Raw genomic sequence first — 23,428 nt, 5'->3', positions numbered from 1 at the left:
AATCTAGCAGTACAACTAGAGGGGATTCAGGCCATACGCTGGGGGAAGGTGTTGGACTGAGTCTCCAGGACCCATTCTTGTGGTCACAGGTGCCAAAGCTTTCCCCGTCTGTGGAACCCCGTCTAGGTACTGAGCAGAGGGAAGCGCTTCTTGTTCACAGACCCGGCGCAAGTGTCTTTGGTTGGGGCTTGACCACTAGGGGGATCTCCACCCCAGGTCGCGGGGTTCAAGCGCAGCCAGACTCTAGGGTGACTCAGAGCCTTCCAAACTCCGCGTTTGTTGTTCAGATACCGGGAATGAAGCTGCCCTCGGGACAACCTCGATTTGGACTGCATCGCACGGGTCCGGGCCGTCCGAACAGCCAAAGGGCTGCTGCGCTGAGCGCGCCTCTGTGTTTTTTTTCTGTGGCTTCTCTTTGCAATTCTCGATACAAATTGCTTTTCTGCTTCCTCGTTTGCATTTCCTGCGGCCGGCCGGGAATGGTGCCGCAGGGCTGGAGAAGCCCGGGGGGACTGGCAGCACTAGTGCCGGGAACCGCCAGTCGGTCTCCCCGCGGTCGTAAGGGTGCTGGAGGGGGAGGCGACAGGAGGGGGCGGGGCTCAGTGGGAGGCGGGGCCTAGTGGGGGCGGGGCCTGCGGGCTCCGAGCGCGGCCCGGGGGGCGGGGGGGCGGGCTCCGAGCGCGGCCCGGGGGGCGGGGGGGCGGGCTCTGAGCGCGGCCCGGGGGGCGGGGCCTGCGGGCTCCGAGCGCGGCCCGGGGGGCGGGGGGGCGGGGCCGCGGCTGGGCGGACGCGGCGCAGGCAGGTTCGAAGGGGCGGGGTTGACGAGGCAGGTCCCCGAGGGAAGGGAACCGGTGGCGGACGGGTCCCTGCGGGCAGCCGCGCAGCCGGAGAGGGGAGGGGAGTTGGGGGGCGGTCCCGGGGGAGGAGGGCGGGAGAAAGCGGGGACTCCGGGACGAGCCTCCCGTGGGTCCCGCCCCGTCACGTGGGCTCCAGACCCGGCCGCCGCCGCTCGGTCGGCTGGTTGGTCGGTCAGTCGGTCGGTGGGTCAGTGGCCTGCAGCTCGGCTCGCGGCTCTCATGTTCGGAGGTGGGAGGGACACGGGAGCGGCCCGCACACCTGAGCCGCCCGGAGAGGAGCCCCGCACCCAGGTCAGTGGGCTCTCCCCACGCCCCAGGTCCCTCGCGCGTTCCGGACCCGGAGCCCCCGCGGGCGCATTGCCTGGGGAGCCGAGAGCCCCCAGGTTCAAGAACCACCCGAGGGGTGGGAGGCAGCGCCAGGAAGGGCCCCCGAGCGTGTCCCAGGCGCGAGGACAGGGACCCTCTCGCTCTTCTCCGGCCAGAAAACTGAGAGGAGGGTAAACCTCCCGTGGATTTGCTCCGAGTTTCCACCCAGCCCGGGACCTACGGACAATCCGCGCCCCTGCAGGTGCCAGCGTGGCCCTGGAGATGCGCAGGAGGGTCAGAGCCGCACGTCGCTGAAGCACCGGCGAAACCTCGAGAGCCCACGGCGGCCGGGCGGCTTCGGGTCTGCGTGCCCAGGCCCAGCCGTCCGGGCGTGTGCGGATGCAGCGCCTTGGCTGAGGCCCGCTCTATACTCTAATTGCGAAAATGCAGCCTGCCCATCCAAATCGCAAGCCGCCGCGTCCCAGCAGACAGCCAGATGGGGAAGGTTTTGCTGGAAAGTGGGCTCCGCCTCTCCCTCATGACGTCCCAATTCCAGACCTGCAGTTTTTCTTCAAATGAAAATAAGATTATAGATTTAAAAGCTAGCATTTCCGAAGTTTGCAGAGGATTGAAACAGGCATTCTAGCAAACCAAATCCTTAATCCTCTTAAAAAACAAACCCAGAGTATTGTAGTTTTACTTTTAGAGCAGCTGGGTAGGTCGTCAGGTCGGTCCCTCTTTCCATATTTCGGTCTGCTTCAAATCCTTTTCTTCATCTGTCTCTTTCCCAGTGCCTTAATTGATTCTAATACAAATCTGAAGTGTTTCCAAATTTCATGTTGCGTTTTGTGAGTTTAAATGTCCAACTACAGAGAGGTAATTGGCCGTGCACAGAATTCATCTTCAGTATGTTCGGTCTTTGATTATTACTTGAGTATGGAAAACAAAAAAATTATTTAGAGATTATTTCTCTTTTGGGCTGGCAAGGCAGCCCATTACTATTCTTCTTAAATTTATATTCAAACGACTTTGAAGTGGGAAATGAGAGAGATTAGTGAATGGCTCACTTACTGCAGTCATCCATGATTTTGTAATGCATGTATTCTTCTTCTTACTTAGAGATTTGATGATGTGCCAGTTATTAGCTTATTGCTACTGAGGAGACAAACAGAATCCTGGTCTCTCCTGGGGTAGCTCCAGCAGGTGTGCTGGCTTTAAAACTCAGCAGAATGAGAGTACCACCGAGGGGGGAAGAAGAGCAAGGAGTTTTGGGAATTCGTGCCTTTCATCTGAGCAAAGAAGGTCTGGGAAAATTTCAAGAAGCAGGTGACTTGTGTGATGGATTTCTCCTGGGTGTCTCCAGGCAGAGGCGGGTAGAGCACGGCCTGGGCTGAGAGCTGACAAGCACCAGCTAGCTGTGAGAAGTGGCAAGTGGTCCAACTGGGTTCTCAGGGTGAGTGCTAGACGTAGAGCTGGTGACAAGGATAAAGCATGGCCCCAGTGGGTCATGAAGGTCAGGGGCAGAAGTCTGGAATTGGATAGCGTGGGAGCGAATGGCAGGTTTTAAGCAAGGGATTGACTGAAGTTTCGATGAGCTTCTCAAAGTCCGGGACCTTGGCCCTTGACCGTCCCAACCCCTAGCCTGCAGTGGAGAAAATCCAGTAAATATTTGTGGAATGAATGATCAGGCAACACCTTAGAGCTGAGCTTTTCAACCTATAAAGAGCTTAAGAATCACCAGGAGGGTCTTGTTCAAATGCAGATTCTGATTCCTATGTCAGGGGTGGGACCTGACTTGTAAACTAGGGAGCTTTTAAAGAAAATGAATGAAAATATCAGTGAGGATGACAAAACATGAGAGACACCTAACTCTGGGAAATGAACAAGGGGTAGTGGAAAGGGAGGTGGGCGGGGGGGTTGGGGTGACTGGGTGATGGGCCCTGAAGGGGGGCACTTGGTGGGATGAGCACTGGGTGTTATACTGTATGTTGGCAAATTGAACTCCAATAAAAAATTTTTTTAAAAAGTATTTGGAATGAAATGGGTCTGGGATGGTGTTCCTAGGTTCCCCCACGTGATTCTCATGAAAGCTAAGGTGGCCTGCTCAAGCCTACTGCGGCAGAGCCTGGAAAGGAGTGAGCAGAGGGGACAGACACTGGGGCCGAGGGGCCAGTTAGGACACTGAAGGTCAGGCCCTATATTGGGCCTGAAAGAGTGGGACGGGTAGGAGAGACTCTAGAGAGGTAGACTCATGGGCCAGAGGCTCAGGTTCTTTTTTTTTTTTTCTTTTAATATTTTATTTATTTATTCATGAGAGACACAGAAGAGAGGCAGAGACACAGGCAGAGGGAGAAGCAGGGTCCATGCAGGGAGCCCGACATGGGACTCAATCCCGGGTCTCCAGGATCACGCCCTGGGCTGAAGGCAGCCCTAAACCACTGAGCCACCCAGGCTGCCCCTGGTTCTGTCTTTTAGACTGACTGGACACATTCCAGAAGTGAGGAGGGGGAAACTATTCCGAGAGAATTCAGCTTTGGGGAAGAATGGCATGCCTTTCATGCTATAACTTTTTGTTTCTTTTTAATTAAAAAGATTTTTTTTATTGGAGTTCAATTATGCTATAACATTTGATATAAAATGATATAAAATTTGGAAGTTGATTTTAACGTGGCCATCAAAAAAAATTTTTTTATTGAAATGCAAATCTGTTCATGATACTTCCCTACTTCAAATCCTCCAGCAGATCCCCTCTCGCAAAATATGAGGAGCAGCTAATATGAATGCATCTAATGAGGCATCTAAACCTGTACTAAATTCCCAGATTGTGCACCCCCATTCAAGAAGTGACCCTGAGGGAGAGTGGGGGAGAAAAGATGTAACAGTGTCACCACTCGGAGTGGGCACAACGAGACAAACTTTTGGCAGCTTTGTGTTGTCCTGAGTCACTGTTTTTCCTGCTTCCTCCTTACAGCAGTTCCACTTTGTTTTCTGGCATCATTCTTAGGTTTCAGCACTTGATGGCACCTCTGTGTCTCAGTGTTCCAGAATCCCCAGGTGGTCTCACAAGGGTGGGCTGTATCCCTTCTGGACTGTGAAAGCCAGGCCTTGTTCACCCTTGGGAAATCTTCGGGACCTCCATTCTTATCTCTGACACTCTGAGTAAATAATCTAAGAGATGCTGTCCTGGAGCAGTCTGCTTAGCTTCAGACGCAGATCTCCTTGTGGCCTTGCGATTTTCCAGGAGGGCCGCTGACTCTCCGCTTTGTCTTCAGGAAATGGATGACTTCTACTTAGTGCTTCTAGATAATTCTTACTTTGGTGGGCCTCTATAATTCTTGCTTTCATTTCCTCTGTCACCTGCACATTTATACACACACAGAACTGGCCCTTCCTGATCCTTCCCTTTAGGTTGCCCGTCCATAGTTTTTATGTTCTTGTGAAGGGAAAAAAAAAGTAAAACCTATTTAATCTTATTTGACTTTATGACATTGCTTTAAATAAGCAAATGTTAAATGTGTTAAGACTTGACTTGTGTACTAGTGTTGTAATTTTTCAAGTTAAAAGTGTTCCTAAAGGCCACTTCCTATGTCTTATTTTTCCCAGGTAAATGAGGCAAAGCAATTCTAAGACCTTCCACATACATCTAGCCATCTAAAATGGAGAGGTGACTCCTTCTGCCTATACAAACAAGTTAGCTATTAGAGGGTGATCAGGGTGTGCTACTCTTAGGATTTTAGGGTGTCTTCAAATAGAAATCTCAGTGTTCTCAGTAATGAAAAACCTGAGATCACATGCTTGTGTAAGGAAAGTGCTATTCACCCAGTAAATCCAAAAAAGCAAATGGATAATTCTGTCCCTATTTTGCCTTTCTGACATTTCCTTGGGAATCTACAAGAACCTCTCCTTTCCCTTACCCCAATAAGACCATTTAAGTGTGTGCTAAGCAACTATAGAATACTAAATAAAAAGTTTGACCAAAACAAAACAAAAGCACCATTGCTCTTTTTTTTTTTTTTTTTTTAAAGACTTTATTTATGTATTCATGAGAGACACACAGAGAGGCCGAGACATAGGCAGAGGGAGAAGCAGGCTCCTTGCAGGGAGCCCGATGCGGGACCCAGACTCCAGGACCACACCCGGAGCCGCTCAACTGCTGAGCCCCCCAGGCGTCCCAGAAGCACCATGCTCTTAATCACCATGTTCCATGCCATGTAGGCAGGTATCTTGGCTCTGTAATATATCTGTAGATGGAAGATCTACACGAGATGGGATAGGATTGCTTCCTTGGTAGGATAAAGTGTAGCATCCTTGCTTGGCACTCGAGGCCCTGCAAAGGCTGGCTGTACTGTAGCTCACAGCATCTCCACTGTTCCCCAAACTGAGTAGCTCACCAGTTTCTATCCTAGGTGACTCTCTATCTCTGCATGCATTGTTTGCTCTTTCTGGAAAGCTCTTTCCTTGGCTCTGCAAGATGAATGAACTCTTATTGAAACTTCAGGGTGCAGATCAAACTCTTGAAATCCCTCTCTGCCCTTCACCTCCAAGTTACTTGGACTCTTCTCTCTGGTGTATACATAGAGCCTCAATTAGAGAACCCCGCTCTGGTACTTAGGCACTCTATTTGCAGGTCTGTCCACACCGGCTCCAGCTCCTGAGCTGCTCTAGGGCTGTCTGCATCAGCCCTTGCATGCAGCCCTACATTTAGCAGATGTCCAGGAAGAGTTTGTGGCAAATCTGGGTTCTGAGCTAGCTGGTTTTGCAATGTGTGCCTCAGTAAAAGGGGGGAAGGGGTAGGTTATTTTGCACCAGAGATGAGGGAAGAAACGAGAACAGAACCTGAAAGACTAGGACAAGCCCAATGAGGAGTGGCCCACATGGCTAGAGTCAGAGGGTGGGGTGGGAGGGGACACTGGGAGAGGTGAGACTGGAGTCTTAGGCTGGGGAGAGGTCATGGGAGGCCTTGAACACTGAAGCTAAAGAATTGAAATTTTATTCCCATGGCATTGAAGGTCTTTCAGTGTCTTTCACCATGAAGGCATGGTGAAATCTCTGCTTCCAGGATGACCTAGGGCAGGTTGGAGGGACAGGGAGCAACTTCCTGTGAGAATATGATGTTGGAATAACCCATCGAGGTAGCTTAGGATATAAGTCAAGGCAGGGGCAGTGGAGATGAAGAGGGAGTGATCTTGTCAAGAAATCCTGCGGGATTGGGTGACTGACTGGATTTGAGGGAGAGAAAGGCAACAAATGGGACACTGACACTTTGTACTAGTGTGCTGGAAGAAGAATGAGGCATTGTTGGTACCATGAGAGCATGGAGGCGATTCTTGGAAGGGGGAAGGGAAGTGAGAATGGTTGGTTTAATTTGGAATCAGAAGATAGCCTTGGGTACTTCCTTACATCATATATATATATATATATAAAGACACACAACATACATGCACACACATGCACACAAGGGTGGTGAGCCTATCCAAAGGAACCCATCAAGGGTCACCTGCTGTTGGTGGCAGAACCCAGACCTCCTGGCCTGGCCCTCTGGCCTGGGGCTCTATCCTTTGGAACACTGTGAGCTGGCCAGAGAAGAGTTGCCAGAAGGTCCAGACGGAGATTCCATTAGGCAATGACAAATGGGAAAGAGCCCAGGTTTGGAGTGAATTCTGTCTACAGAACAGCTAAGGCTGGAATCTTATAGGTCAAGGACTCAGAAGGGAAGTGTCAGCTAGTAACCAGTGCCAATGTGGCTGTGGAGGCTCATGAGTCCTCCTTTCTGTCCTGCGGCCTAGATATATATGGGCTGATAGGAAGCAAGAAGTACTTTATGGTGTGGACACTCATACCTGTTAGTGCTCAGCATGGGTACATGTGTATTAAATAGTTTTTCTGGGAATACAAGCACCAGTCTATCAAATCTCCAGAAAGTTGTATTCTAAGACCCAGTTTCCCCCCCTGGCAAAGTTTAGGGACACATCCAATTAGTCAGAAGAAGTTGCCTGTGTAGTGTTGGAGCTGGGGTGGTGGGTGGCTCCAAGCAGAGGCCTATGTGTGTGTAGGGCCGGTGTCAGGGATCCAGATGGTTGGGGGAGGGCCATAGCTATCAGGTGAGGAGAGAAGACTTTATCTAGAATCTGCACTGCTGCCTGGAGATTCAGTAACCCTGAGGCTGGGTTTCTTCTCCCCACCTCTCCCTTCCACATCTTTCTGCCTGGCCAGGCTCTTCAGCCTCCAGCCTCCCGGGACAGGTCCAGCCTTTGGCGTGGTACAGTGGTTGCCTTAGTTTGCTAGGGCAGAGCTGGGTTAATGCATGTGAAACATTTAGGTGATTGGCTGGCACGTGGTAATTGCCAAATGAAAACAAAGACAAGGAATGCTGGGATTCAGCTTTGAGGGAAACTTGTCGAGCCTCGTGGCTCTTTTGAATTATGCAGCTGGATCTGGGAAGTTTCTGCCTTCTTTTGAGTTTTTGTTTTCATGGTTCTTATATATTTTTGCTGATACCAAAACGTGTGCAGAGCCTTCTCATCCATGGTGAAGAATCAAGGACGGCTATAGGTCGCAGACTTGAGATTTGGGTTGTCCATGTCTCAGAATGACTTCTGCAGAGGTGAGTGGGTGGAGGGCCTTCTGACAAATCTCCAGGAACAGACTGTTAACTTAGGTGAGGCTATGGGGAATCCATTGTAGCCCAACCTCTCCCTAGGCCTGTAGCTGCTGAGCCGGTCCTGGGTGGCTCTGCTCTGGGTACATCTGTTTCTTCCTGGTGATGAGGACAGGCACGGGGAAGGATTGATGCAAATCCCAGGGTTACTCTGCCTGCTTAGGGATAACCAGTGCTTGCTGGTTGCTGGGAATGTGCTCAGTGGGCAGAGCCAGAACTCCTGCCCTGACTCTCGGGTGAACACATGAATCCGCAGTGAGTTGTGTGTGTGATTGGAATGTACCAGTCACATGTAGCTGGGCCTCTCAGCTGGGCAGCGACCACTCTGACTGGGAGGGCCACTCCTGTGACTGCACTGGTATCCCAAGAGGTCTTAACAAACTTCTCCAACCTGCTTCTGGCAGAAAAGCCCAGAAGGCCTTACCAAAAGCAACTCCTGAGGTTGACAAACAGTGTATGTATGTCCATGCGTGTGTGTGTATGTGTGTGTGTGTAAGAGAGAGAGGGAGGGAGGAAGGAAAAAAGAGTTGTGGAGGAACCCGGAGGCCTGTTGTAGGAATTAGGGAGAAGAGAAGGGCAGAGCCACAGCTCAGGCTAGAACAACAAAAATGAGTTACCGTTCATTCTCATACACATAGGTGGCAAGTCCTCTGTCTTCAGGGGCAGCAGTTTCCTTCCCCCAACACAAGGCCTTGAGTCAAAGAGGTTTCTGCATGCATTGCTAGCTAGCTGGACATTGCACTGCTTCATGAAGGCAACAAAGGTGTGGATAGACTGGCCCCCCCAGAAACTGCTTCGAGAGGAAGGATGGGGGGCTTCCAGCTTGGTGAGTTTTACAGCGGGCTTGTCTCATCAGGTGGGTCATATTATTCCCATTTAATGGGAGGGAAATAGGTGCCAGAGAACTAAAGTGATTATTTATTTATTTAATTATTTTTAAATTAATTAATTTTTTTCTAAAGTGATTTTTAAAAAAGACTCCAAGTATTCAATTTAATTTATTGTCCAAATTGGGATACTTTTGAGAGTGAAAAGGAAGCAGACAAATGCTGAGCTGGGTGGAATCCTGGGGTGACAGGGGCTGTCTCGGCAGACCAGGTATGTGGTATGGAAATCGAGGTTCAGTAAGCAACCGGGGCAGGTGAGCAGTGGCGTGGGGAGAGGGGGTAGGGGGTCGGGGGTTGGGAATCCAGGAGAGAGGGTTTCAGTAGGGGGAGGGGAGAAGTTAGAATTTGCATTTGGGCAGGAAAGGCAGATTCTTCTAATTCAGCCCTTTACCAAAGCAAAGGAATAGTTCTTGGCTCTTGACACCTGACCTTGGTGGGATGTCCTGAAAAAGTTTTATTACATAAGCTCTTCCTGTGACCAGCCAAGACATCTGGTTCTTCGATGCAATGTGCTCACCCGGTAACAACAACCAGCACCGTGTGTGTCCGGCTAGGTTTTCGCTGTGCCAGCTCACTGGAGCTGCACAATGCCTCAGGCAGGGATTATTGTCCTGCTTCTGAGGATGAGGAAACGGAGTCCTGCCCCCTGCCCACCCCCAGCATGGCAGGCAGCAGCTTTCCTCCACTGGGAGGACTTCGCCTCCCTGATCGCTGAGGACCCTGCTTGCTCTAGCGTATGGACTTTGAACCAGATGGCCTCCTTTTAAAGCCCACTCTACATGGATTTGCTGTTGCTTCTCTGAGCCTTAAGCTCCTCATCTGACCAATGGGAACAATAATAAGCCTATTTCATTTGGTTCCTGTAAAGATTCAGTGAGATGATTGACATAAGGTGTTGATTACGGTACTTGGCACATCCTAAGTAATCAACAAAGGGGATTGTTATCATTTCATCCTCTTTTCAGGAAGCCTGGAAAAAAAGATATTTCATTAAGATGAGTATTTATATCATTTAGAGGGCTTAGTCTGAAATTTCAGGGAGAAGTAGAATTCTCTGGGCCTCTGAGTGTGACACGAAAGGACATCATGGTGAAGGTGAGCAGGAAGTCCAAGAGGCAGAAGTGCATGGCAGGTGGGATACAGCCTGGTTTCAGACAACTGGTCACCAACATACAGGACAAAGGCAGCAGAGAGATTTGGGAACACAAACCAGCTTGATGAGATGTGGCAGGGGAAGTGCAAAGTCCTTGTCCCGTAGGCTCCAAAAATCCATGGTGTGAGTTTCCCACCTGACCATGTGGAAAAACCCATATAAGCTGCCTTAGCCTGGTTCCATTAGTAGAAGTCCTGGCTTTAGACCTTGCTAGAAGATCATCCCACTTCTTTCTGCACTGGCCAAGATTAGGCACACCGCACTCTGGGAGCAGGTGGAGGAGGGATTCTTGATGCTGCAAAGCTGGAGTCTGTCCCTGGCAAGCACATTAGGTCTTTTGAAAGGACCTAATGACTGACAGGAAGACACTTGGGGCTGTTGATTGTGATTTTTCAGGTCAGAGAGGGAGCCATCTTGCTCTGTGCTGCTTGGAGGGCAGAGCTGGGGATCCTTGGTGGTGACCGGAGAGGGAATTAAAGAGGAGGCAGATTTCAGTTGGACATATGAAATTCTGTGATGTAAGAAATTCTGCATAATTCAAGCTTACCTCGGGGGCGAGGCAGCAGCGTTAGAGCATGTGTTACAGTCTACCTGAAGAGGGTGTTGTCCAAGCACTATTGACAGGGAGAAATTTGAGAAATTGTAGGGGAGGCAGGATTTGCTGAGAGATCTGACTTAAAGTAAGGCAGGATCGTGGGGACAGTTGGCTTCTGAGCAGAGATGACTTGTGGCAAACATAGGATGGAATGAAGGTGGGAGGCCAGGGAAGAGTGGTCGCAAAGCTGTGCAGGAGCTTCTGTGTCCCAAGTCACAAGCTCAGGTCCTGCTCAGTCACAGGGGTAGGGAGAGAGGAAAGGCTCTGAGGAAATGACTTTGTGGCCTGAAACGCTGAGGCCTATGATCCTCAAGAAGTGATATTCTCAGCTGATGCCTACCTTGGCTCAGCCACCTAACTGGTGCTTGAAGGCTCTTATAGACCCATGGCCACCCCTTGAAGATTTCCAGAACACAGCATGTACTGGTATCTGAAGAACCAGGGCCACGTGGTCTGAGGTGCTGGGATCACAGCGTCTAAGAGGAGATGGCGGATATAGGACAGAGCCATCTGGGAAGGTGTTGGGTACAACACTGGGATGTCTGACTCTGTAGCCTGGGCCACAGAGCAAGCTTCTAGCCCCAAGAGGAGCCAGGGAAGGGTTGTGGGCAGTGGGGGCCTTATTCAAGTCGGCTGAGGTTTTGGGTGGGGTGTGTGGGTGGAGGATGGAGAGTGCTGTGGTTAAGCAGCGTTGGATGTCTGAGGGGCACGCTATCCTGGCCAGAGTGGCAGGGAGGGAGGCTACGGAAGCCCTAAAGTCAGAACGGGCCCACTGGATCTAGGGCAACTCCCCCTGTTAGGAACCGAGGTAGATCATAATTATAAGCACTCTGGAGCCAATAGACGTGTGACCTCATTTATTATTTCAGTCATTAAATGCTTTCTGACTATCCTTTATGCTGAGGACAGTGATGGTGGGGACATGAGATGAGTAAGACACATCCCCTGCTTGGATCAAACTTAAGGAGTGTACCCCTTCCTCAAAATAGGTGATAATAACCACAGAGGGGACACAGCGAACATTTAGAGAAAGAAGAGGTTGAGGCACCTGGCTTGCTGAGGAGACGGCATTTGAAACGTGTCTGGAAGGAAACGCAGAGACCAGACACCCCCTTTTCTCTGCATCCAGGGCATTTCTAGCAGAGGGAACAGCAGTGGACAAAGAAAGGCATAGGGACGGTAAATTAAAGGGCATACGTGGACAACAGCCAGTGGTTTGGTTTGGCTAGAACTGAGGAGTGGGGTTATATAGGGAACCGGGGATTGGAAATCATCATTTATTAAGTCCCCACCAAGAAGGAAAATGACTCGGGAAAAGTGACTTTCCAAGGTTCCCCAGCTGGCAAGAGGCTGAAATAAGACTGAGGCCCAGTTTACCTGATGCTCAAGCCCATGTTTTTTCCTTTCTATCTTGCCACCACGTTGAAAGGTCAGATTATTCAGAGTCTTAAGCTGACCACGAAGATTAAGTCGTCTTCACGCTGAGGCAGGAATATGGTCAGGCTGCACGTGTCAGATGACGTTAGCCTGTGAGAAGCACTTGGTGGACATGGCCAGATTGTGAAGGACATACAGCCAGCCCCACTACCTATATACATACACACAGAGAGACGTCTTTGGAAGTAAGTCCCTAAAATAGTAGGAAGTTGCAGAGTCGTTCACGGTGTCATAGAAACTGTTACTTCCTGAGCACTATAAGCAATTGCTGATTTCTTGGCCGAATTCCACCCACTTCAATAAAGTATATTAGAAGGGGGCCAGATAACCTGGAATCTTCTCAAATTCATACGGAAAGCTTCTTGGCTTTAGCTGCTTTGTCATTAGTAACAAGCTGCTTACAACCCACCTCATCCGTGGGGGTACTCCAGAGTGTCAGCAATAAAGGGATATTAAGCGAGATGGTGCTCTGCGGTGGGTTGGAAGGGTGGGGTGAGGGATGAGAGTCAGAAAAGCCTCCGCAGTAACCCAGGTGAGGGTGTAGGGGTGGAAGGAGGGGCCAGTATGGCTCAGTAAGGCTGCTGGGAGCCTGGCCATGCAGGAGTGTGGAGTGGGCGCTGGGAGCCTGGATGAAAGGAGAGCATTGTTTCCACCAGCATATTCAGGCTCTGAGCAGGTGGAGGCTGGTGGGAGGGGGGGGTGCCTGCTGAAGTTGGGGTTCTTCTCTAGTATGCTGTAGAGCCAGCCAGTCCTTATTGCTGATCAGGCCTGCTTAGGGCCCCATCCCCTCTGTTCAGCTCGGCTGCTGCACCAGAGCTCAGAACCCAGACCTGGCCCTGGCAGTCGCTCCCTGCTTCCTCGGGGGAGACCTGGGCTCCTCCCGGCCGCCCTGTGGGATGCGTCCCCTCAGCCCAGAGACAAAACCTGAGAAGACCACCTTAGGGAGGCAGGGGTGCAGATAGGGTTATAACTGGGCTGCAGTGACTTGGGATCTCGTTTTAACAGGGGATGTTGGTTGGGACAAAGCTCTGTCTCCATGTCCTGCCTACTAACCAGGAGTGCTTTGAAAACTGTTAAGGGGCTGCTCCGCGGTCACAAATCCAGTCCTCAAATGTCATGATTTTTTGTATTTGAAAGAGAATTTTCAATAAATCTAGTGACAGTTGAATGAAGGATGGTGGTCATGAGAACGCTTCTACAGGTTCCACGAGACACACTTCTTGTTGCATTGCAGTGACACATCGCACATGGAAACCTCTCCCAAGTAACTCGGGGAGCAGACACCTGCTTGGCTGTAGGTATTCTCTAAGAGTGTCATGTCCACTGGGAGCAACTGCAGAGCCTCTCTGGGTCACCAGTCCAACGCGACTGACCATCTTCTATCAGGGTCACCTCTGAGTTAAAGGGGCTCTCCCACTGCTGGTGCCCAGGGCCAGGGACTTCCTGCTCCACAAGCATGGTCAGGACTTGGCCTTTCCTGTTGCCAAGCCCTGGAGCCCAGCTTCAGCTTTAGCCTCCGTGTTTGGCATCTCCCAAACTCGTCTCCCATCTGTGACTTCTCTGCCAGGGGCCTGCGCCCAAGTGGCCCACAAACAACATAGGCCCTGAGTGGCATGCCTGGGAGCCACTGGCGGGATGGCCGAGGAAGGTGCCATGGGGCTGTAAGAATAAGCACAAGATCAGTAGGGCACTTTGTGCTCTGGAAGACCTGCTGGCCTGGACTGGCCTGTCAGCTACCGCTCCAGAAACACAGAAGGCTCTGAGCATGTACCCTGTGTGTGGGCCCCAGGGTCTGCTGCCTTGGGGGCTGGTTCTGAGGGATTTGGGAACTTCTCAAAAGGAGTCAATATCATATAAATAAATAAATAGATAAATAAATAAAATATAAATATATAAAATATAAATAAATATATAAAATATATAAAAAATAAATAATAAAATATTTATATTTATATAAATATAAATATAAATAAAATCATAAAAATATATAATTGTATAATGTATAACATATAAACAATTTATATTTTTATATAAATATATAAAAGTATATATAAAAATAAAAAAATATATATATATATTTTTTCCTCCCTAACCCCAGCAGTTGGAGCCTGGTAAGGGGTCTTGGCTGAATCTGTCTTCTGGAATAGTGCAGTGAGGGACGCGTTCTCCGAGGTGGGAGAGGCAGAGTGTTGGATATTTCCTGGGCCAGGCCCTGAGCCGGCTGGTTTACCCTGTCCTCTCTCCTAACCCTCTGGCCAGCCCCGCCGTGTGAGGCAGGCATTATTATCTTTGTTACACAGTAACCCGAGAGGTTAATATATGTTACCCCAGGTCAAAAACCAACCCAGCTGTCCAGTAGCAGAGCCAGGATTTAAACCCAAGTGGGTTTGACTGCAAGGCTTGGACTCTGCTGCCTCCGCTCCTCTCCTTCGGGGATAAGGAATGGGGTGCCGGAGCTCAGGGTTTGAACGGGCTGGGATGGAGGGGGGCCTCCCATTGGGGCTGCCTTCCCCTGCAGTGGCCCCTTTCTATGCCTTTCACTATGAGTCTGAGGAATTGCTCGGGTGTCTCCCATGGTAAACCAGCTCCACTTTGAGGACAAGAGAAAGAGAGAGAGAGAAGCGCCCCTAGGAGCTACTGTAGATGCCCCCACTCCCCGGGGATCCAACTGACAGACTTCTGGGAGCAAGACCTCTTGGGCGCCCGGAGAGGGGACTTACTGCTATATAATTCTCTAGCTGGCTTGTCTTTGGTCTGTAGGCAAATGTGTGCAAACGGGATTCCTAGAGTACTTTTCTTGGGAAATCCCTGAATCATTCTGGCCTAAGTGCTGTCAGGAGAGAGAAGCAATCCTAGTGGCAAGTGTCTTAGGATGGGTGAGCTGAGATTAGAGGCCAGGGCCTGCCTTTCCTTCCCCCCATCACATACTAGAGTTGTTGAATTGGGTCAAAGAGAAGATGTTTGGGCTCAGGGTGCTTGGCTCCTTGAATGCAGCTTGACAGCTGGTCAGGCTGTGGAGTCAAGGGGGGTTTCCTTCTTGTAGCATACCAGTCTGGCCTAGCTAAATGGCCTTGCTCCCTGGGCATGACCCGACTCAGAGCTGACTGACTCCATTAGGAACTGTCCTTACCTCCATGTTGCTTAAGATCTGAAGATGCAAGGTAAAGTGTTCCTCAGACAAAGGGAAGGGGGATACCTCTGGATGGGAACAGAGCCCCACATCTCTGGAAAGGAGGCTGCCCTGTTCCAGCAGATTATTGCATCTGGGATCAGACTAGGGCATGTCCTACCCGACTAGGCACCACAGGCTGGCTGGGTGAAACAACAGCAAGTTATTTTCTCACAGTTCTGGAGGCTCGAAGTCTAAGACCAAGGTATCAGCAGGGTTGGTTTCTTCTGAGGCTTATAAATGGTCACTTCCCTGTGTCCTCACATGGTCTCTGTACCCATGTGTGTCTTTCTAAGGATACCAGTCATATTTGATTAGGACCCATTCTAGTGACTTCATTTTAACTTCATTATCTCTTTAAAGAACTTTCTTCTAAACACAGTCACGTTCTAAGGTACTAGATGTTAGATATGAATTTGGGGAGGGGGATACAATTTGGCCTATAATAGGATATTTCCCAAATCCTCAGTGAACAAGCCTTCATGTCCTGATGAAGGATAGAGAGGCACTTGTTGCTGGTTCTGCCAAGAGACCAGAAGAAGGTAGATGCCCCCCAGATGGTGGAGGAAGCTTGACTAGCCTCATCCAGAGGTTCAGTCCCGAAAAGTCCAGGCCACACAGTTTCCATGTCGTCTGGGCTCTCTAGCAGCAGTGAGTTCTGTGTGCTGTCTTCATCTGGCTTCCATATGGCCTCAGCCCTCCAGTGAAGACAGAGCTGCTAATACCCTACTAATACCCTCCAGCCCAGGCCTGCCGAGGAAGCCCCCTTCTTCTCTGACTGAAGCAGGAGCCAGGCTCTTGTTGCCAGTGCACAGAGCCTGACTTTAGGGAAATTCCTTGGTCTCCTACTGGCCTGAACTTTTGTTGTTGTTGTTTAACGCAAAAGGAAAGCTATTGCACTGATTCGAAATTAAACTGTTTGACAAGTGTTGAAATGAAGGCTCAAAACACAGAATAAGTTTTGATTAATCCAATTAGTATTTATCCAGAGACTGCCAAATTCTGGGGTCTGGGTTCCTCCCCAGGCAACTTGGGAGGCTCACAGGAGGTAGCTGGCTACAGGCTCAAGTTATGTAGGAGGCCCCTGAACATTCGAGATGATAGAGGAAACTCGCCAATTCAGTTGTGGGGTTTTTTTCTTGTTGCTTAGCATTCTGAAATAATAGAATAAGGAGAAATGCCTGGTTTTATAATCTGTTAGGGGAAGTTACACCCTCTTCTCTCGTTGTTCCTAAGGAAATATACTTGCATTCATCTGTTGTCTCTTGCTCCTGCCAGGGCCAACCATGGCCGGTCCTCCTCCGCCTCTGATTATCAGGCCACAAAGACAGGGGTCTCGTGTACGAAGAGGGTGAGAGGAGAGAGGCTGCCGTGGACAGCTCCCCACCCTTATTCAGAAAGTTGGCCAAGGTCTTTCTCTCTTTCTGTCATGTGCTCTTTCCCCTCTGCTCTCCGCTCTGTGCACACACTGAACATCTTGCGTCAGCCAGCATTTACTGAGAGTCCACCTATGTCAGGTTCCTTGCTGGGTTCTGAGGACTAAAAAGGTAAATAGCACACGCTCCTTGTTCTCAAGCATATTAATTTAGAAGGAGGGACGGACATAGCAAGGAACCCTATAACCGGCGCTGTAAGTGGGATGATAAAGGTGAGTCCCAAGTATGCCAGAAGCAGGGTGGCACACCCAGCACCTTCAGGTCCTGTGGGTAATGGTGTCAGGAAAGGCTTCCTTGGGCTGGTGCATTGGGAGAAGGTCTTAGAATATGCAGGATGTGAAAATGTAGCTGGAGAAAAGCATCCCAAACAGAGGAGAGACGGAACACAGGGAAATCCTGCTGTTTGTAGGGAGTAGGAAGTGGCTCAGTGGAGGCTGAACTGAGAGTGTGGTGAGGAGTGTGGCTGTGAAGGTGAATCTTATCGGAGGAGCCATGGAATACAGCTTTGTTCCTGAAACAGTGGGGAGCCATCAAATGCTTGGGAGCAGAGGAGTAATGCCATGGGCTTTATGAAACATATCCTGCGTACTCTGGGAGAGATGGGCTGAAGAAGAGTCAGCCAGAAGTGGGAGGCCTAGACTAGAGGAGGCATCTTGGCAGCTGGAGGGAGAGATGGGGAGGAGCTGAACAAGGGTGGGCTGCACGTTAGGACAGGTGTCAGGACCTTCCGAGAGCCTGAACGGCACTGTGGAAAGAGTACCATCAGAATTGAGGTTCGAACCTCAGTTCTGGTTCTGTTCTCCAGCCAGGTCAGGTGACATCCCATGCACCTCTCTGGAAAAGGTCAGATCCACAAGTGCTAGGTTCAAAAAACAAGCAATGAAAAAAAGAAAAAAAAATTTTTGTTATAAAAAAAAAAAATTCAAACATACACAAAAAAATGGAAAGAACTGTGTAATGAATCAACTCATCAGCCAACTTCAACAATGAGCCCTTGCTGGTTATATCTCTAGGGGATAATTTTTTTTTTAAAGATTTACTTATGCATTTGAGAGAAAGAGAGAGAGACCGAGAGAAAGACTCTCACGCAGACTCTGTGCTGAGTATGGAGCCTGACATGGGGCTCAGTCTCACACCCCTGAGATCACCATCTGAGCCAAAACCAAGAGTCAGACATTTAACCATCTGCGCCACCCAGACGCCCCTCTAAGGGATAATTTTTGCAATGAGGCTTTTTGAAAGTATTCGAGTTGAGGCTACATTGGAATCACTTCTCTGAGTCTATCATCAGGTTGATGCACTGAAATAACTTGATGGCCATTTGTTTCTCCTTGGGTGTATAATGGTGTGCCCATGTGTGTGTGTTCTCTGCTGTGAGAGGGGCAGTGAGGGCAGCTTTCTTTGTGTTCTGGAGCTGAGGAAGCAGCACACTGCCAGCAGGTCCTATCGGTGGGTAAGGCTCTCTCTGCCAGGGGGCAGGTGAGATGTGGACATGGGAGAGAACGGAGGTATGGACGGCCTTGGAAGGGCAGTTTGCTGGGTTGGACACCCTCGTTAGTCACTCACTGAAGGATTCCTGTGGCCCGAGAGCCTGATTTGTGCTGACCAAACTGACAAGGCCAATCTATAAACCAGAAGCCAGTGGACTAATTTACTTCGGTGAGCAATGGTTGGTGGCCACAGCACAAATAACCTGTCTTCCCAGATGGCTCTCCTGGCATTTCCCAAAGGTGGATTACAGGGCTCTCGGCAGGTTGCTGGGCAGCCAGGTTCCTGGAGAGAGGGCATTGGGTGGATAGTAGGGATGTCCCCAAGCTGCTGATGGGACCTCCTTGCTAGTGACGAGTACCCATAGCCCCAGAGATGCTGTACCGGTCACCAGTGTGCTGTACAGATCAACGCTGACCAGTCCTTCTACAGGCACTACCCCTTCACCCCTTCACCCTCACCATAGTGGACATTTGTTAATTGATGGCACTACTTAAATGCCCTCTGCATTTGGCACTAATTGAAAAATAAGACCAGGAGCCAGACAGCTGGAGACTAGGATCCCCCCCCTCTGGGGCTAATAAGGATGTGGCCAGGAGGGTTCCCAGGGCAGCCCTCTCCTCAATTAGCATATCTGCCTGGGTCAGAGACCTAGATGACTACCTCCTGCTGGGGACAGGCCACTCCCCTGTGGCAAGGCCTCTGGAAAAAAGGGAAGAGTGGGGTTGAGCCACACGTGCTAGTTTCCTTCCCCCATTCCCTCCATCAGATATACAGCTGCTCCCCAGGAGGTGAAGGCTAAGAAGGAGAATGTCAGCCCCTATTGGATGTCCCAATGGCAACATGAGACAACCCAAATGGGGGTGTAAGCATGGGTTGTATGTCTGCAGCGATGCTCTTGGACGGTTAGGGGTGGGGGATGCTGTCTTGGAGAGAGAAGAATCGCCTTGAAGAATTAATTTTGATGGACAGAGACTGGAGAGAAGGGACCTTTAGCTTGAGGGACAGCTTGAAAAAGGCACAGCAAAATGAGAATGCTCTCTAATGGCTGGAGTACCAAGAAGTAAGAAGAATGAGGTTTGGAAGTGGCCAGGCCCAGTGAGGAAGGGCTGTGGAGTGGGGTTAAGAACATGACCTTGGAAGACTGCCTGGGTTCAGCCCCATCTCCACTGCTTCCAGGACATGTGATTTGACCTCTGCAAGCTTCAGTTGGATAACCACAGTTCTGAATACTGAGGTATGAGACACCTGTAAATGCTTAGCTCAGTGCAGAACAAGTGTTTTAAAAATGGAAGCCATTATTATTGCCATCATGTGGCCAGGATGATTTGGGGTCAGCCAACAGATGCCTTAGATGCCAGCCGCATCAGTCTGGATTGCTGTGGGAGAGGCCAGGCATGGTGAGAGGAGGCCCTCCAAGGCAAAGATTCTGATACCTGAATCCCAGGCTGGGTGGCTGCGGGGAGGGGCGGGTGGGGACGCACCTCCCTGCCTGGAGCAATCTGCAGGTGCCTCTCTGCTGTGGGAAGGCAAGGGGGGCCCCAGGGGAAGGTAGGGTGTGCAGGTCAAGCAGGCCAGTTGCTGCCCAGAGAGAGCAGGACCGTGCTGAGAGAGCTTCTGATCATGCTGACTCTCGGGGGCTGCACGATGAGCATTTGGAAATACTTCGGTCTGGAGCTTACAGAAGTAGCCTAGTGTTACGAGTGGTGAGCATGGGGATGAAATATGGATTGTCCGGAGAGAGACTGCAAAAGGAAGAGGAAGAGAGCTGAGCAGAGAATCTGCCCTGGAGCAGGGGCTGGGGGCACTGAGTGGAAGCTGAGACATAGGACATTTAGCGAAGGAGGAAGATCCAGAAGAACCAGAGAGCACTGTGTCCCAAATGCCCCAGGAGGTGCGTATTGGAGAGGTTTGGGTGTGGGGGAGATGCCAAGGAAGGCAATCCCAGCCGACACTGACTGCTCGCTGCTCTAGATGCTGTGCTCGTAGGAACGCATGGAACCTTCCCAGCCACCTCTGAGACAGGGGCCTCAGTTACTCCCATCTGGCAGAGGGTTAAGCAGAGGCCCAGGGGACCCCTGGCCCAGGACCATTCCACACAGGGTCTGACCCACGGTCCAGCTCTACGGCTCCACATGCACTTTATACCCACCCTCCACTGCCTCTCACAGGGGTAAGAATGGACATAGCTTGGGGGCAGGGGGGCAGCAGCAGGGCACAGAAATGGGGGTCTCCTGGCAGCAGGTACCAGGGAGAACAGATGAGCCCTTTGGCAGCAAAGCCAAGGAGAAACGTGAGCTGGTAGCCAAAGGCAGTGTTTTAGGAGAGCAGAGGCCATAATATTTGCGTGGGTCAGGAGGAAGGAGTCCCCAGGAGAGGGGAGAGAGGCCAGACTCAGCTTAGGGAACCGCGGAGAGGCTGGGCCTGGTGGGGCTAGATTACCGGAAGTCTGAGGAGGAGAGAAGGGGAAGTCTGAGGAGGAGAGGAGGGGAAGTGAGCATTCCGTTTCTCACCAATGACAGATGTGCTAGTGCACTGAGGGGGAGTCTGGTAGGAAGGGCACACCAGATTAAAGATCTGGGTGCATGAGGGCCTTGCAGAGCGGAGCCACCTGACCTTGTCTCCCCGGGCAGGGAGACTTGGGGTGAGTCGCGCCCCGGAGGCAGTGTGAGCTGGGGAGGAGGCTGGAGGGAGGTGGGCAGGTATCAGGTGCTGACATGCGGCCAGGCCGACAGGACCTACTGTAGAGGGGCCCCATCCCTGCCCTCCAGAAGGAGGGGGTGCTGAAAGGGGCTACAGAGTCAGAGGAGGATGTGGGAAGGCTCCTGAGGTGGGCAGTGGAGGGAAGAGGCTGCCGTGGCCTGGTTCTTCTCAGGGAGAAGGTCCTTGCTTCCTGCTGCATTGTTGCTGGAAAATGATGGGTGCTGCCTTAATTTTGATGGACAGAGACTGTTGTGACTCCTGTTGCCTGATGGGTAAAGGCCAAGTTCTGGGGGTGAGATGAGAGACCCCTCGTAAGCTGGCCCTAGTCTTAGTTGCTCTCACTCTTTCCCAGTTCTCTGATCGCTCTGAGCTGCATGCATGCATGAGCGTGCACACACACACACGCGCACACACCTGCCCCCCACCCAGCATACCTTGGGATACGTACACGCCTCACTCCTTTTGTAGTGCATCTGTGTTTCTGCACGCTGCCCTCTCTGAAGCTTTCTGGGATGGCCCACCCTGCACTCGTTGCTCCTTCCTCCCGCCGCCTTGCCCTGGGCATGCTCAGCTTCCCTCTCCCTGGAGTGGGCTTGATGCTCTGTTGTTGCATGCACATATCTTTCTGGAATCACCAGGGCTTCTATGATGCCAGCTCCCTTTTGATTGCTCATCCCCTTGAAAGAGTAGGTGGTAAACTGAGCCTTATTATCCATAAAATGATCATCAAATGGTCAAGTTTTGAAGCTCAGCTTTGCAAGTAACTTCCATGTGATGTCTTACATGTTACTTGCCTGTTGAGCTAGTGATGTTGGAAAATTGACATTAGCAACTGAGTTTCCATCTGAACTTGATTTTGGAGATGATGGGAATTCCAGGGAAATGATGTTTTTTCTTCTCACAAAGGAATATCATGATGACTTTAAAATTAGACCTTAATTTATGGATTTCTGAAGTCGAAGTTGGTCAAAGTGAAAGTTTGTTGGCTCTGCCTTATGGATCCCAGGTTGAGGCCCAGTCCTACAAGTAACCTTCCCACGGATGAGAGATGAAGAGTTTTGGCCCTTGGTGGATTAACATTCATTAATTTCCTCTCGGTGCCTACTACAGGGTTTTACCAGTAATGGGGAGCAAATAGTATTTGTTAAATAGATAAACAAATCTAAAAATATATATGTTGATTTTTATAGGTCATGCATTTTTATAATTTTTTCTGTCCTGTGTTGTCTTTTTTTGAGTAAAATATGCTCTTACTGTAACCGAGTTGAGGGAACTCAGGGCATCCAGTGTCCCCGTGAAGATATTTTATGAAGGGCAGAAGTCAGTAGTGTCTTGGCCCCAGGTGCTCTGAGCCCTGTTTGTTTGGACATGGAGACCAGCTTCCCATCTCCCAGCCTTCACTGCTCTGAGCAAATCTGCAGGGGAAGGCAATGTGGTGGGGAGAGCTGGCAGGGACTTTGGTGACAGACAGACTGGATGCCACGGAGGGACTCTGAGCAACCATGTGACCTCATCCAGTGTCTTCACATCTCTGTGTCTCGGTTGCCTCTTTTGTAAAATGGGGCTGGTAATTATAATCCATCCATCGCAGGATGGCCGGGAAGATTAAATGAGGCAGTGAGGACAGAGTATTTTCACTGCTGCTTCTGTAGGACCTGGAAACCCTCTGTGAACTCCTGGAGCAGGCGGCTTTTACAGACAGGTGGAAACTGCAGGCACAAGGTAGTGTGCCATCACTTGCTGCCTCGTGGATGGTGGTGGTGGGGGGGGCAGGGGCAGGCAGCGAGATCTTCAGGCCTGTAAGGTGTTGTGCCTGAGGCCTGGTCCTTCACATCCTAGCCTGGAAGGGGACACTTCTTTATGTCTACTCCTCAGACCTGCTCTTTTCTGAGACTCTCACAAGGAAGGGAAAGAACCTTCCATATCAAGTTCTCTAGGTAGCTACAGTGAGCCCCCACTGCAGCGAAGACACAGATGTACTTGTAAGCACAGTGTTAAGAGGGGGCATGGTGATGCTCTGTCCCCTGGACACTGTCTGGCTCCCCAGCTCCCTCCTCCCGGAGGCACAGATTCTGGCCTGCCTGTCCCCCTCTCCCCCCCAATCCCTCTCCTTGCTGGAGTACCTGCGTTGCTTGCCTTCTGAGATCTGTCCAGACCTATCCTCGGCAGGCCTGGGTTGAGGCCTGTGGCCCTGGTCACTGAGATTCTGTGGCTTCTTCACCACAGTAAGCTCTTGAATCAGGAAGAAGGACCAGCTTGGAGACAGAATGTCAAGAGCAGAAATGGGGTGGGGGGGAGGTGAGAACAGTCAGAGGAAGGTGAAGCAAGCGTCTAAAAATATTAAGCAAAGACCTGGATGGAAACCCAACATCGGCTCTTCAGTGTTCTGGAGTCTAGAAGGTCAGATGTGCTGTTTGGGTGTGAGCCAGGACAACCTCACGCTCTCTCACACTCGTTTCCTGGCCAGACCTCGTGCTCCTCCTTGTGGGCTGGGCTCATGGTGTCTCACACTCATGTCTTTGAGGGTGGTGTTTCTCTTAAGAAGCTTGCCATTCCGAGCAGGAGGATGTTGGCCCTGCTCCTGAGCCTGGGGGACGGCTGAGCTGGGAAGAAGGCTGGCCTCACGGTGCCTAGAGGTGAGGTGTCTGCGCCTGATGGCTATTCCTTACCATTCTTCTGAGGAGGGTGCTGAGCTGGGTGACCAAGTCTCCGGCTATTATTGCACGTTGGTAGAAGGGC

The 23,428-nt window shown here is 50.7% G+C and overlaps 1 protein-coding gene across 10 annotated transcripts in view; it reads left to right on the top strand.

The window, feature by feature from the left end:
* Window positions 1-973: 973 nt before the first annotated feature.
* PPFIBP2 (PPFIB scaffold protein 2) overlaps window positions 974-23,428 on the top strand; it is a 169,894-nt gene continuing 147,439 nt past the window's right edge. For 2 of the 10 annotated variants that reach the window (XM_077866624.1, XM_077866628.1), the window contains exon 1: window positions 976-1,148. The gene's annotated coding sequence lies outside the window, so the exon portion shown is untranslated. Of the gene's footprint in view, window positions 1,149-20,580; window positions 20,631-23,297; window positions 23,326-23,428 lie in introns of those variants that run through there. The other 8 variants (XM_077866630.1, XM_077866625.1, XM_077866623.1 and 5 more) reach the window with 7 other exon arrangements.

Source organism: Canis aureus, chromosome 23 (assembly GCF_053574225.1).
Source record: "Canis aureus isolate CA01 chromosome 23, VMU_Caureus_v.1.0, whole genome shotgun sequence".
Taxonomy (NCBI): domain Eukaryota; kingdom Metazoa; phylum Chordata; class Mammalia; order Carnivora; family Canidae; genus Canis; species Canis aureus.
Note: the sequence above shows the minus strand (reverse complement) of the source record. Positions and strands in the feature narration are given on the sequence as shown.